The following is a 15,796-nucleotide window of genomic DNA, read 5'->3' as shown; positions in this document are numbered from 1 at the left end:
AGTAGGCTTTTGGTCATCATATACATCTATCAGGCTGTGCTGAGTAGCCCAACATTGCTGTTGTGCAGGGGAAGAGGCAGTGGAGGGACTTTGGCAGGGACTTGAGCCTGAAGTTCTTCTCATAATTTGCTAGTTATTATACTTATATCATAACTTATTTCTGTAGGAATCAAAATTATTACAACTGGTAAAAATGAATGAATCTGAGATGACATTTTGAAGACCGGGTCATCTCTGTTTTGGATTATTTATTCTGAGTTCAGCCTGGTGGGACCAATGGACACGGGATCAGGGCTTTCACCTTGGAAGAAACATTAGGCTCAAGTCTCTGCCAAAAGGCTTCAAACAACTGAAACAGTTGTGGAAGAAAAGATGTTCTGAGACCAGAAAATGCTGTTGTGGATTAGGATGGGGCCAGCCCCGCTAGTTTTAGCCACTCATTTGAGACCTGTAATTCAGGAACCAGGTTTTCCCAACCCCTGTGGTCTCTGCAAAGATGCAGACTTGGTTCCCTGGGGGCATGGGCTGCCTGGAGAATGGCACAGACCTCCTCAGTGCCTCAGCCCCCTCAGTGGTGCTCAGCAGCATGGTGCCTGCAGCAAAATGGCAGCATCAGTTTGTGAAACAGCCTTGAGACTGCCCTGTGGGCAGCTGAAAGGAGGAGAGTTGGGAGGGCAGGCAGGAGGCAGAGATTTTTAGGGGAGCTGCCTGGGAGAGAGCGGGGCTGGTCGGAGGGAAGGCTGACCCGGCATGGGTTGCACCCCAGCTCAGCTGCACCCTGTGCCCACATGCAAGAAGAGGATTCACTGCACCCTGGCCCCAACTTGCTCACCTACAAGGTCAAAAGCTTCTAGGGCAACCTGACAGACAGACAATGCAATTGCATTGCCTCTGCTTCCTCTGGGAGGCAGGCTAAAATGGCAAGAATATGTATTGAATATGATGCCTCATTAGTTAACATCAAAAATTCCTCTGAAATAATCATTTTTAACTCATTGCCAATTAAATTAAATTCATATATGCCTGTAGTAACATTTGGGTCTCTAGGAAGAATCGGTGTTCAATTAAAAGAGAAGCCAAACACCATTAAAACAGAAATGTACAGTAAGTGCGGTTGAATTCCACCTGTTCATTCCAGATGTTTGCAGTGATTCACACATCTAAAGGCTCAGTAAATAGAACTAATGATGGTTCGGAATATCTTAATACCACTAGCTGCATCACTTAAAAATGAAGCTGCTTAAACAGGGTTAGAAGGCATGCTGCTAAAAGCTCTGTAGGGATAACATTGCCCTTGCGGCAAACTACAGCTTGAATTTGCTTGAGGATCCAAGACTCAAGCAATTCTCCAGGGATGTGCCTCAGATTCCTGGTTTAGCAAAGGGAGGAATCTGTGGATTAGTATAAAGAAGAAAAAATTGAGTATGAAAAGAAAGATGGATGCTATGAATGAGACATGCAGCTCTCCTAAATATAAACCGAAAAGCCAAGTATCACCAGCACTCTGTCTGCTGTTCTTTATGCCATGGGCATGTATTGCTGCTCATATATATGTCCACGCAGGTGTGGCTGCTCTCACAGCATGTCTGTATTTATGCACAGGGAAGATGTATTTCTCCTTTTCTATAGCCACTCTGACTTTAAATTCTCTGGGTAATTTATTTATTACAGAGATTGCTCTTGTGCTCTTCCTGCAATACACGCAACCATAGCAGGGCAGCACTGCAGATCTGGGAATCTAAAGACCATGATTTCCTTGCATGGAAATGGTTCAAAATGGTTAAAGATCACTCTCTGAGCTAAATCCAGCTGCCAACAAATCAGGATTCATGGAAATTCCATGCAATTAAAGGAAAGCCATTTAAAGAAGCTCTTCCCTCAGCCTGGGATCTAGGGAATGAAGTTGGGATTCCTGCAGATTGGTCCCCCATGTCCTTGGTCCCTTTCCCATTTGGTCACTTTTCCACTGAGGCTCCCGTTTGCATTCCCCATGGACAGTCCTAATTGGCAAATTACACAATCTTTGTAAGGACTGAGTATGCCTAAGATCTAGTGCACATCCATCAATTTGGTTAAAACTGGACCACAGATTAAAAAATAGTGGATGGAGAAGGCACAGGTCAGCATTGTTTTTGCAAACACAGCGAAACTGAGGCATCTTGTACCGGCATGAGTTTTGATGGGCTGCTAGGAGGTTTCATTTCCACAGCAGAGGACTCTCTGCTGAGAAAGTCTTTCCCCCTCTTTAGGCTTTGGGGCGCAGTTGTAGAGTGAGTCCTAGCCAGTTTTAAAACATTTTAACACCTATTTTATCTAAGAGCATCTCTGGTGCACAAGCATTTTGTGGTCCACAGTTCCTGACAATGTACAGGAAGAAGCAAAGCCATAACTCCAAGAGGGCAGCCAGCCCAGAGGTCATCACAACAATAATCACAGGCTCTTGGTGGTATCTCCCTCTGTTTATAGGGGAAGTATCTTAATGCTCAAAACCAGGGAGACCAAGATGCAGGACCAGGGGGATTTCATTAGGCCACCTCTTTCATCCCCTGCCTTAGGGCAGGGTTAGTGCTAGCTAACCGTTCCTGATATATATTTCTCCAAACTGACCTTAAAATCCACCCACAAGGTCCTTGGACACTGTTCAGGGCTCCTGTTAATTCAGTAGTGTTAACAAAACACAGAATATAAGAGTAGGAAAGCACAGATTGTATCAGCCCGTCTCCCTAAGGACACGTTCATCACTGCCTTGGGAAGAAGAACCAATATTTTGTCACTGTGATTCCTCACGTGCTCATGGCCACGTTTCCACGGGGACAACCCAGGGCTGGCTGTGAGGGTGGGTGACACTTGGTGGGAGCTGCCACGAACATGGTGGGAAGAGCGGAGCTGGGGAGGTTGGAGCCAAGGAGGGGCTGTGTTCCCCTCCCGTCTGCTGCCTCCACTCCCTCACACACACAGTGTTTCTCCAGGCTGTGCACAGGGACCAGGATATGGGCCGTAATTAATAGGATTATTTCTTATGAATTCCTTCTTCTCTTTTCCTTAGGATGTTTTAAGAGAGCGGTAGGTTTGGCTTCCCTTCGGTAAAACGCCAGTGGTGTGCTTGTAGGGCTAGGGATATGACAACAGCTACCACCTCCCCATTAATAGCATACAATATGGGGCATGTTCTCAAATGAGGAGAGATAGAGGATGGTGTGTTACCATTCTCCTTATCCCATAAATTGAGATGGCCCCATCACTACAACACACCTCCCACACATCAAGAAGGCCCCCAAGCATTGGATGTTCCTGGTGAAAGCAACAAATGATCCCAGTGTCGCACCCAGTGTGTGCTTTTTTGTGCACAAAGTTTCCCTGCAAATAGGATTTTGCAAAAAAAAAAACCCACAAGGTTTTAAAACATCAGTTGTGCAGAGAAGTAGCACCTCAAGCCAAGGAGGCGCTGAGTACCTTTGCTGTTGCTCTGGTCTCAGAATCTTTTTTCTTCATTATTGTAATACAGCCTTTCATGTGATTTCTCTGTGTAACCAATAATGTTATTTAGCATGCATTTCACAGGAAAGGTTATTTTTGAAAAGAATAAAGAAAATCCTTATCAACCTACATGCTTGTTGTAGGAATGCCAACTCTCTTATAAGTGCAGACCCATCCATGCCTTTATTTTGATGTAAAAAATCTCCTGGCCGGCATCTGTAACATGTAAGAGGTATTGAAAACAGAACTTGATCTCATCTCACTCTGAAGACAGCAGGGCCTTTCTCCCCCAGAATAAATCCTAAACAAACCCCCCTCCTGGGCCTAGCTTTACTGGCAGCTTCAGCAATGAGAGATAAACTTCTGCCTACATTTCGTCTCCAAGCTTAGTTGTTCAGCACTTTCTTCCCCCTTACCTGACTCGATCTCCTGCAAGAAGCAATTATCCAAATGACGTTGTGGCTGGGGATAACTGAATATCCCTCTTGATATGATGCAGAGATATCACACCAACTTCTGTGGGTGGGTCTCAATGGATACAATGTGCCTCAAAAAAAAAAAAAAAAAAAAAAAAAGGCCCTCAAGGGGTCTTTGAGTCTGTCCCCCATTGTAAGCAAAACTTGATGAAATGAAAGAGAGGGAATAGCAAAAACTCATGCCTAGAAAACTCAGTTCCTTGACCAGGAGCATCTGAACCAGTTGTTATGTTCTCTGTTAAGTTGTAAGGAAGGTGTTATCCTGAGCGTTCATAAATGTCTAGGAGTCCCTGTCCCATTCTGTGATCATTGGTAGGTGGAGAAGGAGTCTCAGATCTCAAATGCTCATTCAGAACAGATGTATCCCATACCCCAAACCATGCTTCTGGAGAAAATGAGCTTCAACATGAGAAGTGTCTTCAATAATGAATGAAAGCTTGCCTCTGTTTTTGTTTTTTAAAGAAAAAAACATTCTCAGAAAACACAGCACCAATTTGATTGCAAGGTCAGTGTGGGGGCTGAGATCTGGTACGGTAAAGATCATTACCAGAAACTCTGCATGGCAAAGTCTACCCTGGGGTGAATGCAGAAGGAGCCTGGGGGGTGGCGGTGGCTATGGGTTATTGCTATGAAACCATGCTGTCAATCCATAGCAAAGCTACTATGACAAATGGGAAAAATGCAAAACCTGCTGAAGGGACAAGACATAGATTTTCTGTAATTAGTAGCTGATGCTCATTGATTTTTGAAATAGCAGCTCTTTAAAATAAGAACAGATTGCACAATGGTCACACTGGCCCAGAGAAATGCTCCTGAGATCTCGGGTCTGCTTCAATAACAGATAACAGTGACACCATCACGGCATTTAGCAGTATTGATGTGCGCATGCAATGGGCCGGGGACCACATCTAAAACCCCTTTCTACTTCAGACCAATTTGTGCAAACAGACTCAAACATTTCTGAGGTTTGATTGACTGAAGTCAGCGAGAAGGTCTCTGCTGACTCCACTGGGCTCCAGATAAGGTTCTTCAGTTCAGTAGCTTCCAAAATGCATCTGCTTTTCTGATTTAGTGCTATTGTTTGATGCAGGTCAAAACCAAATGAGCCTTAATTAGCTTCAAACAGAGTTCCCATGTTTACAACATACTGCTTTATGTTTCTGTATTAATTCGGGTATATACATTATCAGTCATCTGTGAACTTTGGCTTTTCTTAAAACACCTGTTTGTCTCAGAGTCCCTCACTAACTACAATGACACATTGCTAAATTCTAGAATAATCAAAGGTACACTAAAAATAGAGGAAATTCTTGTGTATTAGGACAAAAAAAAAGCATACAACTTCTTTGCTCACTGATGCAACCAAAACACCCAGGAGTTATTATAATGTGCATTCCCTTGACAGAGACTTTTATTTCATGCAAATTACTATGATTAAGATTCGAACACTTTTTTTCCATTTTCACACATTACTTAATCAATGTGAAGTACTGTGTAAAAATTGCATCTCTTCATAACAGTGATTTTGACCAAGTCAAGTGTTGCTGCTAGAATCCTAATCCAGACTTGTGATTCAATTATCATTTAGAGACTTTCTAAATTCAAATTAAGTTTACAAAACAAAACAAAAAAAAAAAGAAAGGAAAGAATAATATCAATATAGATCATTTGTAGGTTTTATCAAAATAGCTTCCTGTTGCAAGGGAATGTAAAATGTTGGATTCTTTCTGTTTCATGTACTTTTTTAACTTAACATGAAAAATATACAGTGCCATATGGAATCTGAGCATTAAAATGTATACCTTGGGACACTTCTTGTTTATATTGCATAGTTTGTATTTTATAGCCAGCCACCCTGAAAGCTTATGAGAATATTTAAATTTTGGATGTAGGCATCTGATTGAAGCAATCACTTTACCACAGCTTCATGATTTACCACGCATTAGAAAGTCACTGCTACCCAAATATAACCCAAATAGGTGCCTTCTACAGTCCTCAGAGCTAAAATTACCTCAAATAGGTAAAAAATGTGTCTGTTAAAAATCTATCTCCTTTTGATGATCTACTTTAAAATTTGGATAGCGTATATGCATGTGCATGGTGAAAGTTGCACATGAACTGCTATAACCTTGTGGCTTTCAGTTGTATACCCACGTAGTCAGGCTGGCTATTTCCATCATTTGGCTATTTCAATCCGGTTTTTTTGGAACAAGTTCACTGCAGGCTGCTCATGAGTGTTAAGACAGGAATAACTATGACGTTGGCCTGGCCCCTTACATGCCCATGCAATTTGGCATTGAAATTCCTTCCTCAAAGCCAGCAGCGCTGGTGGAACCAGAACAAACATTTCTGGGAAAAAAAAACCCCACAGCTACTTGACATGAAGAGTCCAGTCAGTGGAGAAGTTCCTGCATCCCTTGGCCCCAGAGATGACACAATCCATTCTGGAGAGTGTTTGCCTGGAATTCATAATGTAAAGCCTCTAGATTGCAGAGGCTAGCTAGAAAATTACATTTCCATTAATATTTTGACTAATTATTCTCCTACAGCCACCTAGAAAGGTTACATGATCTCTGAAATCTGCTATGTATCTAGTATGCTAGCAATTTTCCTTCCTTTTCATTTCTCATAGGACAGAAATTAGACATTGTCATTCCATATTATTTGCGACATGTTGACATTATAATTTAAAAGGATGCAGCAGTTCTGAACAGCTGGAGAGTAATCCTGAACAATCCTTGACAGTTTCCTTTGGAGGATGAATGCCCCTCCCTGGAGAACTATACAGTCTCTTATTTTAAACTAACAGCTAATTTTAGACAGTTTGCACTCTTAGAAATGCGTGCCACAGAGACTTCTCTACGTGGTGAACAGCAGTGACCAGAGATAAGCACCCACACAGAAAAAGAGAGAGCTCTAAAATAGATTTTTCCTCTTCTGTGAGACATGACTTGTTTGCAGGATTGCCTGATGGAGCCAAAGAGAGACTCTCGTCGCCAGCGCTCCCTGAGACAGCCCTCCCTCTGCTATGCTCAGCTGAAAGCTTCTGGGGTACAGCAGACACTTTGGGACTGCTGTGGCTGACTTCTCAGAGACCTGGGGGAATTGCTTTAAGCAGAAGGGGTTTTTCTCCCCCCAACCCAGTAGGTTTGGTGCACTGTGAATGAAACCCCTTGCTCCTGGAAGGAGCAGGGAGCATTTTGCAGCAGGGTGATGCATCACCTCTGTCTCTCAAAGGCCTTGGGTGGAATGATATTGAGCAGCCAGGGGCATGAGCCAGCAGACACCTTGTGTAAAATGGAAACTAGCTTCATCTGGCTGTTTCTTGTGGGTGGTTGAGAGAAGGCGAGGTCTGGGACATCTCCTCCAGGAGGAAGGGAAGCTGCTGTGGCTGCCAGGCAGAGCCCTATCTCCTGCCCTTCTGCAGCTACAGTCTGGTCTTCAGGACTGGTTTCAAAGAGTGTGGGTGTTATTAGCCTGAAATGTGTTGACTTTTTTTTCCCTTTTTTTTTTTTTTTCTCCTGTTTTCCAGAAAAATCCTTACTTGACATCATCATGCTCCTGGGACATCCCAGGCAAAGGCATGTTCTTTGCAGATCAGACCTCATGCAGGTGACCCAGCTGCCAGGTTTGGGGGGTGATTTTGATTTGCCTTCAGGTTACAGGTAGATAAAAACTGCTGAAGTGACTATTACTTGGTTGTGTATCACATTGTCTGAACAGAAGCAGATCTGCCTTGCAGAAGTCATTGCAAGGACAAGCAAGAAGAGGTCCTCAAATCACAGCAAAAATGTTTTTCTCTTGTCAGAGGAGCTGGAGGCACTGCCAACACAGAAGGGGAGCTCACCAGAAGAGCTGGTTTGTGCTGCAGCTCATGTCTCTCCTGGGCAAGTGCAAGAGTAAAGTGCTGAAGAGCCAAACCCTTTTGTGCCATGGAGAGAGCAAAAACCCCCTGTGTTCAAATAGGTGTGAGACTGGGTCAGCTCTGCATCATGCTCAGCCACATTTTTGCTAGATCTGCAGCAGAAATTAGTGTGGTCAGGGGTCTGGGCACTGACTCCTCTTCCATTGGGACTGCTGAAAGGCTCTGTGCTGTCTCTGATGGGTGTTTGGTCCATTCCTTTAACCAGTAGAATGTTTTTTCCATGCTGCACATCTCTGTGGGACAGGATGTCCTTTCTGAACAGGAACTGTGGCTAGCTGCAGAAAAACAATGTCTGGACTCGGGCTACGCTCGATTCTGTGCCCCATGAAGTCAGGGAGAAATTCTTCACTGGTTTCAAGGACATCTTGAGGTCCCTTCTTCAGCTTTCATTTGGGAGTTTGCCTCATGGTTCCTACCTATTAAATATTTCTATCAGACCAGGGTAGTGCTCCAAAGAGGAGAGTCTGGCAGAAGAGCTCCTGGTTCTGATTTCTCTAATTAAAAACAAGTCCTCTCAACTCTCAAAGCTCTAATCTAAGCATAATACTTTGCAAGAGCAGAATACTTTCCTTGTAGAGTTTAGAGCAGCAAGCTTAAGAACCTGTATTTTGGAATGAGGTGATTTTAAAAACAATTTCACTGTATTTATTCTGCAGTTGGAGTAGCCAATAAGCCAAGAAAACCCTGTGAATGTAAAGATACTGAGTGGACTGATATAAATCCACTACTGCAAGATCTGTGTTGAGATGACTTGGTCACAGGAGTAATGTTATTCCTGTGAAGAGGCATTTGCAAGATCCAGACCTCAGTACAGCACGTGGAGGAGCTGAACAGGCAATACCCAGCGTTGTGCCTTGGGGCCTGCAGGGATGGAGATGAAGCTGTTCGAACACTTGTCTGTGTGCAGGCACTCAAATGAATATATAAAGTGTGTGTGCCAGAGCTGAAGGGCTTACAGGACCCAGGTGTTTGCACCTGATAAAAAGCCAGGAGAAGTGCTGTGAGAGTGCGGGAGTCTGAAGAGGAGAAGACAAGATTCAATCTCTTTCCCTGAATGATTCATTGCCCACCAAAAAAAGCAGAATCTGAACAGTATTTTGCACTGATCAGATCCCCCAGCTAAGAGGGGGACCCACTTGCAAGTATCCTGTACATGGGAATGAAGGGGACAGTGAAGCAAACTTATTTTCTTAGGTCCTTCAAATTTGCTTTCAAGCAGAGGCTGGAAATGCAAGCTCAACCACTTCCCTCCCCAGAAAGAATAAGGTAAAATACAATAAAATGGCTTAGCAGACTTTTAAAACCCTGATATCCCTATTGATTTTCCATGGAAGGCAGACAGTGATGAACAGTAACATTGCAATGCCCTCAGGTTGGTTTTCTAGTACCGAGATGCAAACTGTATCTAAATAAATTTAGTTTTTCTAGAAATTGTGCTCTAGAGCACAAGTCACCCCTATACAAATCGTCCCTCAGACCAGCTCACTACTCTGCTAGCTTACCCATTGTATCTTGAAGTATGAAGTTGTTGCAGATCTGTTTAATGGTCTCTGAGATAATCCAAGAGATCTGGTGGAAAGCTGTGACCAAGCCAAAGATGGGTGAGCCCTGCAAATTCTGTTCTTCAAATGAGGTCAGAATCCAATTCTAAATTCACACAGCTCTTTGTAAAACTTTCCTAGGACATCCTTATGGGGAGAAGTCAATGGCACTGGATGGAAGAAGGGCTGATAGAAAACATAAAATAACTCCTGCCTGAGAGCTCTTGAACCAGAAGGCCCTCAGAGCTAGTCCAGAAGACCTTCTGGGACCTCTCTTCACCCTCTCATCCAGCTACTGGAGGCTTCTGAGAGCCCATCGACCCCAGTGGTTATTAGCAGAGCAGACTGCTGATATGAGGCTTGCTCCTGCAATGAGTCATTGATGATTGAGCTTTATGTGTGTCTAATATCTAGAAGTGCAATTAGAGGCGTGGGCAATGCTGGCCCCATACAACTTTCCAAAACAAGGCTGGTGCTTTTTGTGAAGGAAAAATCTGTAGCTCACGAGAACCTCAAGATTTCCCAAGGGATAGAGATCTCTTTGCCTGTAAAAGTGCATCCTAAGATACCTTTCAAAGGTGAAGTGCTCTCCTGACTTGCTTTGTCCACTGGCAACAGAACCACCCCTTCCAGGATAGAAAGAAAACCAACAAGCCCTCCTTATTTTCTTTCACCCTCGCACATTTTCAATTAAAATAGATTTGTGCAAGCTATACTGAACGCGCCGCAAATCTTTTTGCATGGTTAAAGTTGATTAATTGGGGTCAGAAGTGAAAATTTAAAAATGGCAACAGCTAACAAAATACAAATAGCTTCTCCCAGGCCTTGCAGATGATGGAGCACAAAACGGGATGCCTGAGCTGGTTCTGCCTCGAGGAGGACCTGCCTCCTTCACCTTGGGTTAGACACTCAAGAGCAAAGCTGGGTGTTGGGGGGCGGGCTTGGCCTCAAAGTAATATGTATATAATCCTCAAGATAATCAATTTCTTACAGATGCTTTGTAAACTTTCGTGTTCAAGAGCGCAAGCCATAGTACTTTCTAAATCCCTAGGGGTTGTACTTGATATCCATTTGTTATTTCCTAATGCTATTCAATCTTTTTTTTCCCCGTTTTTTTTTTTTTTGAAGCTTGCAGCAATAAGCCTGCGACTTATGTCGGCAGTCGCCACCGCTTTTGCCATTCCGCAGTGAACTTTGTGCGCGTTTTCATATTCCTTTTCTTACACTCCTGATAAAAGCATTATCAGGGAAATTCAAAAGCAAGCAGAAAACTGGCATAGCTAATTTAGGCTAATTAGTATGGCAGAAGCTGAGTCTTGTACTTCAGAGGTTCCCATGCCCTCCCATGTCTCCACCTGATCGCCTTGTCCAGCAGCAAACCCAGGAGGCAGCTCCAATTATATCATAACCTCTTCAAACACCAAGCCACTCAAGCTAATTTTATCCTATTAAACAGACTGAAGGATTCAGAAAAAAGGTTCTCCCCCAAAAGCTTCAATTACCAGTGTCCCTGATTACCATCTTTACAATCCTATATGCTACAGTTAAATACTTTTTTGCTTAGTGTTGCTTTCTTGATTTAGATGAAAAGCAAGTATTAAGAGCATGTCTTTTCAACTCAAGCAAGTGACATTCATAAAAAAAAAAAGGAACCTCTCTTGTTATTAGCATGTTTAATCAAAGTCAAGTTTAGAACCGTTCAAAGACAATGTAATTGGGGAAATGTAAACATCCCCTCGCATCCGGTGGCATTTAAAGCAGCCACAGGTAACTGCCAATAACAGCAGCGATGGCCAAAAGCATTAGGTCTAGAAGAAAAAGAAAATAAAGAAAACAGCAGGATCTCCCAAAGCAAGGAAATGCCAGATGGTGATTTAAGTAAATCTCATGGTGCTAATCAGTGATAAAATTGGGTCCAAGGCATCGAGCTGATCTACCCTTCCTTACAGCAACACATGGTAGGTGTTGGCCTGGAGCATGCAGTTTGACCACAAACATTCACCTGGGGCAAAGATTTGCCTGGCCTTGGGGCAGCTTCCAGCCTTTCTTCCCCCTGCCCTGGGCTTGGTGGAGGCCTGGAGCCACCCCTCTCTGTCCCCACGGTGCTCCTTCTCTGCTGGCCATGCCCATGGGGACAGGGAGCTTGCTGGGGAGCCACCTTGCTATTTTTTTGGCCGTTGCCTCCTGCAAGGGGGCTGCAATCTTGGCTGATGACTCCAGGTGCTGCTATAATTCAAATAATAGTTGTAGAATCCAGGCTATTATTTTTAACAACAGAGAGAAAGAAAACATGCTGCCTGAGCACCAAACTGACCCTCTCCTGAACAGTGAACGCAGGAGAAATTCAGGCAGTGGCAGTACCTGGTAGGGCAGCATTTATGGAAACAACAGGAGGAAATGGATCACCTGGGAAATTCATCAGCGTGAGTCATAGCAAAAGCACATCTCTCTCTCTCTCTCTTTTTTTTTTGTTCTTGTTCTTCAATGAAGAAGTGAAAAAAAGACAAATGAACAAATTTTGCTTATTATTTTTTCCCACAGCCAGCAGTTGGTTTAAGCACACTTACGACTGTTGATTTTCATGTTTTCTTTCAGCATCATCCCAGCCTGCTAGCTCCCAGTCCTTCAGGAGCTGGAGGTATTTGGGGGTTGGATTTCACTTCTGATCTACTCGTCCTTGCAGCTGAAAATGAGCATTTTTTCCTTCTCTCTAGAAACAAACAAACAAACAATTTATGTCATTTAACAGAAATTGAATGAGTTTCACCCAATTGCCTGCTCTTTGGGCAATATGGAAATGCTATTGTTTGGAGACAATGATTCTCATGCAAATGAAACAACAGCTAAACAAGAATCCTCCCTACCTCTGTTTGGGCCAATTTTCTTAATGTTTCAGCAAAGCTTAATCTGTTGGCAGAAGTGTTTAGGCCCATTAACAGCTAAAGTCACAGAGTCCACAACTCACCCTGCTGACAGTAAACAAGGAATTTGAGGAATGGCCCTCAAACAATGGCTAAGCCACAAACCATTTTGTCATCAAATGCTGTGAAAGGCATATAGGCTGATGATTTTCTTCCTTGGGTTACAAACAGTTTGAAAGAACAGCTTCCCTCCCCTGAGTCCCCAGCACCCTCCAGGCTTGGGTTACAGCTGTTTTATTTGCCTTTCCAGCCCCACAGCTGTGGGATGGGTTATGCAGGTGTGCTCCCGACAAATGAGTCATTCCAGGGCTTCATATTATTTATTTGTATTGACCAGCCTGGAGGCCAGGGCCCCCCTGTGCTCTGCATTGCCCAAACACAGGACAACGAGATGCTCTGTGCCCTGCAGGGCAGATTCTTGGATTTAATTTTGTTCAGGGAAACATTAAAAATTACCGCACACAGGTCCTTCCCTAACAGAGCTGTGGATGAACAGAGAAAATTCAACCCGGGGAAGAAAAATAAAAAGGTAAATGCTAAATAGAATAAACTGCTAAATAAACCCCGTGAAGGTTGTATCTCGCCTGCAGGGCTGGGATGGAAAGGGGATGGCAGGGATGCTGGCTGCTCGTCCCGCCACATTTCCCAGTTGGAGGTTTGGTGGGCAGTGCCAAAGGACAGCCCTGGTCCCTTCGCTGCCTGAATGGCACCAGGCGTAGCCCCTTCTCGTGTGGCAGGGGACCACAGTCCAAAAGAGGGTGAGGACAACTTTTCACATGGAGTTCTTTGGAAACTACCACTCTGGAAGTGATGCCAATGCCCTTCCGATGCCAATGCCATGCCAACAGCATTTGTCTCCCGTGTGTTTTCCCAAGCTGAGCTATAAGGTGTGCCTAGCAAAGACGTTAAGAGCAGTGTGTTATAGATGCTGCTGTTGTGTCCTTGCCATGGTGGAGGGAAGGAGAAGGTTCCCCATCACCATCTCCCACTCAAATTGTCCTTGCCTGCTCTCTAGCCAGAAGGCAGTGCAGAAACCAGAACCAAAAGGCCAGGACTGTTGCTCAGACCAAGCTTTTTTCACACCCAAAGGTGACCCGAAGGTCACCAAAAGCATCACACTGGGCCATTCCCAAATGAGCCGTGGATGCTACACTGAGCTTCTGGTGTGCTGTAAGATTGTTCTCCTGGTTGGTCCCAGGAGAAACCAAAGAACACAGAGGTGAAGCAATGAACTCAGACTTGCTCAGGCTGCATCCAAACTACGTTGCATCCACCAGTAATGGGATCATCAGCATTAGTGGGCAATGTGAGAGAAGGAAGGAGAAGAGATGCAGCCTGAATCCAGCTGCATGGCAGGACTGTCATTGTGCAGCTCTGAAATTCTCCACCCATGACATTCATTGATATTAAAGGCAGATGAAAACATAAGCATAGTTTTATTCTGCAATACACTGACTGTACTTTTCCCAAGATTTGGTATAGGCTGGTTCAAATTTTTCAACCCAAACATGCTTTCCCTAGTAAATTAGTTTTGCAGCAGACAAGATTCTGGATTTTATTGAAATACAAATTAAATAATACAGGTAATAAACCAAAACAAAATAGAAAATACCCTAAATAAAGTCTAAAAGCTTGTGGCAATTTTTTTTTTTTTTTTTTTTTGCGCATTTTGTGGTGTCATCTCTTAAAATAATTCCTAGTGTTTCATGGCAACTTTTAAAACTGAAAACTGTTATCAGTTGCTCTCTAAATGGTGTTATTCCTTTGTGACAACCTTGTTCCATTTACCTCTTTATACCACCATGGTCATAATGACACTCTTGATAATTGCTAATTAAATGTGGGAGGAAAGAGGGCTGTGGTGTTTTTACAGATGGACGTAGAGAACAACTCTGGTGAGGCCAAAGGCAAGCTATTGGGGTGAGTTCAGAAATTCATTTTTCTGTGCACCCTTCCACGTAACACATCCGTGCTGTGCCCTGTTCCCAAAGGTGGCACGCAGCACAGTTGTGCCCCGGGGAGGACCTCCTTGCAGCACCTCATACGAGCATTTAATGATGATCCTAGCTTCTGCCTGACTTCACGTTTGAGCTGATGGGAATGAATGGAGAGGCAGAACATGAATTAAATGAACGAGAGCTTAAAGCACAAGGAAAAGATGAAAACTAAGAGTTTAACATGGAGCAGAAGCCTTTATCAGCCATTCTTTTCAGAGCACAGTGATGTATTTTGCCAGAAGAACAAGACAGACAGCAGCAAGCCATGAAAGCCACTTTTTACTGGACTGACAACTCTTTTCCTTAGTGCTAATATACTAAGGACTCCTTATGATTCCCCATATACCAGCCAGAAGCACCCCTTGGAAAACAAGTAGAGTTTTCCCAGCAGATGAGCCTTTTGATCTACGAGACAGTATCAAAGAGGAGATATAACTAATTTTTAAAAAGAAAATGAGGCGTAAAACTCATATTGAACTCTCTGAAATTTCTTGCCTATTCCTGACAGACCCAAAAATTTCTTGGAAGAGTTTCCTCTAAATTAAACCACTGCCTCAGCACCACAGCAGGAAAAAATAAAAAGATACACAAACACACCTGTATGTACATATATACACAAATAAAATGCTTGCAGTAAATCAGCTCTGATGCAAGGTTCCCTTTGGGCCTTAATGTACAGTTGAAACTATATTAATTTTTAGAGAAAACCTAAAATCCTCTGAAATTAAAAGAAATTTTTACTGTGACCACTGCTGTCCTCCAGATCGGGTTCATGCTTGTGGCCATCATCAGGTATGTGCAGTGGCTATGGGGAAAGGAGCAGACCCTGCAGGTATTTTGAGTTATTTTTTCAGGGTGCACAGCAGCTGCCAGAGTCCCTTGGAGTGGTGCTCCCTGTCCTCCTCCTCCCTTTGATTTTCAGGTCTTGGGGAAGCCTGATTAATTTAAGGACTTGGGTAGGAGATGTGAATGAATTATAAAAATTAAAAGAATTACCAGACAGACAGACAGACAAGCACAATTTGACGCGTCTTGAGCACGTAAGCAACCTGACACATTAACTGACTTGCAAGTTTTCACTCCTGTTATAGAAAGTCCAGAGATTTCATAGTTTTCCTTTTTGAAGGAGGCATAAACTACAGGTGGATATTTTGCTGATAAAATATTTCCTTCTGGGGGGGCTTTTTCACAAGTGAAAGTGCTCTGGGCATTCACAGCTTAGGCCCAGTTCATCAGAAGTTGCACCTGGAGAAATCAAGTCATGTTTCAGCCTACTAACTGAATATTCAGTTAATATTCCTGTGAGGTCCAGGAGCCTTTTGGTGTGCAGCTGGCCCCTGTGTCCCCAAACGAGGGGGGACGATGCTGTGGCAAAGTGAGACGTGGGCTCGAAATGCGCCTCTTTGGGGAGAGGGTGGCATCCCAAGCACAAGGCTTTCAGGCTTGCCAAGTTCTCCAC

At 43.6% G+C, this 15,796-nt stretch overlaps 1 long non-coding RNA gene across 2 annotated transcripts; it reads right to left on the bottom strand.

Annotated features, from left to right (window-relative positions):
* Positions 1 to 2,134: 2,134 nt before the first annotated feature.
* LOC308195273 lies at positions 2,135 to 14,123 on the bottom strand. 2 transcript variants are annotated; one of them, XR_013951383.1, is made up of 4 exons: positions 12,446 to 14,123; positions 12,284 to 12,326; positions 11,987 to 12,129; positions 2,135 to 3,693 (listed from the first exon to the last, which is right to left on the bottom strand). It is a non-coding gene; the product is annotated as an uncharacterized lncRNA (long non-coding RNA). The 2 variants fall into 2 exon arrangements; XR_013951384.1 differs by lacking the exon at positions 2,135 to 3,693 and having other exon boundaries at positions 8,311 to 12,129.
* Between the last annotated feature and the right edge of the window lie 1,673 nt (positions 14,124 to 15,796).

The sequence above is a fragment of the Anser brachyrhynchus genome (assembly GCF_964034855.1).
Source record: "Anser brachyrhynchus genome assembly, chromosome: 5".
In the NCBI taxonomy this organism is placed as follows: Eukaryota; Metazoa; Chordata; class Aves; order Anseriformes; family Anatidae; genus Anser; species Anser brachyrhynchus.
The sequence above is the reverse complement of the archived record's forward strand: the minus strand, read 5'-3'. Positions and strand labels throughout refer to the sequence as shown.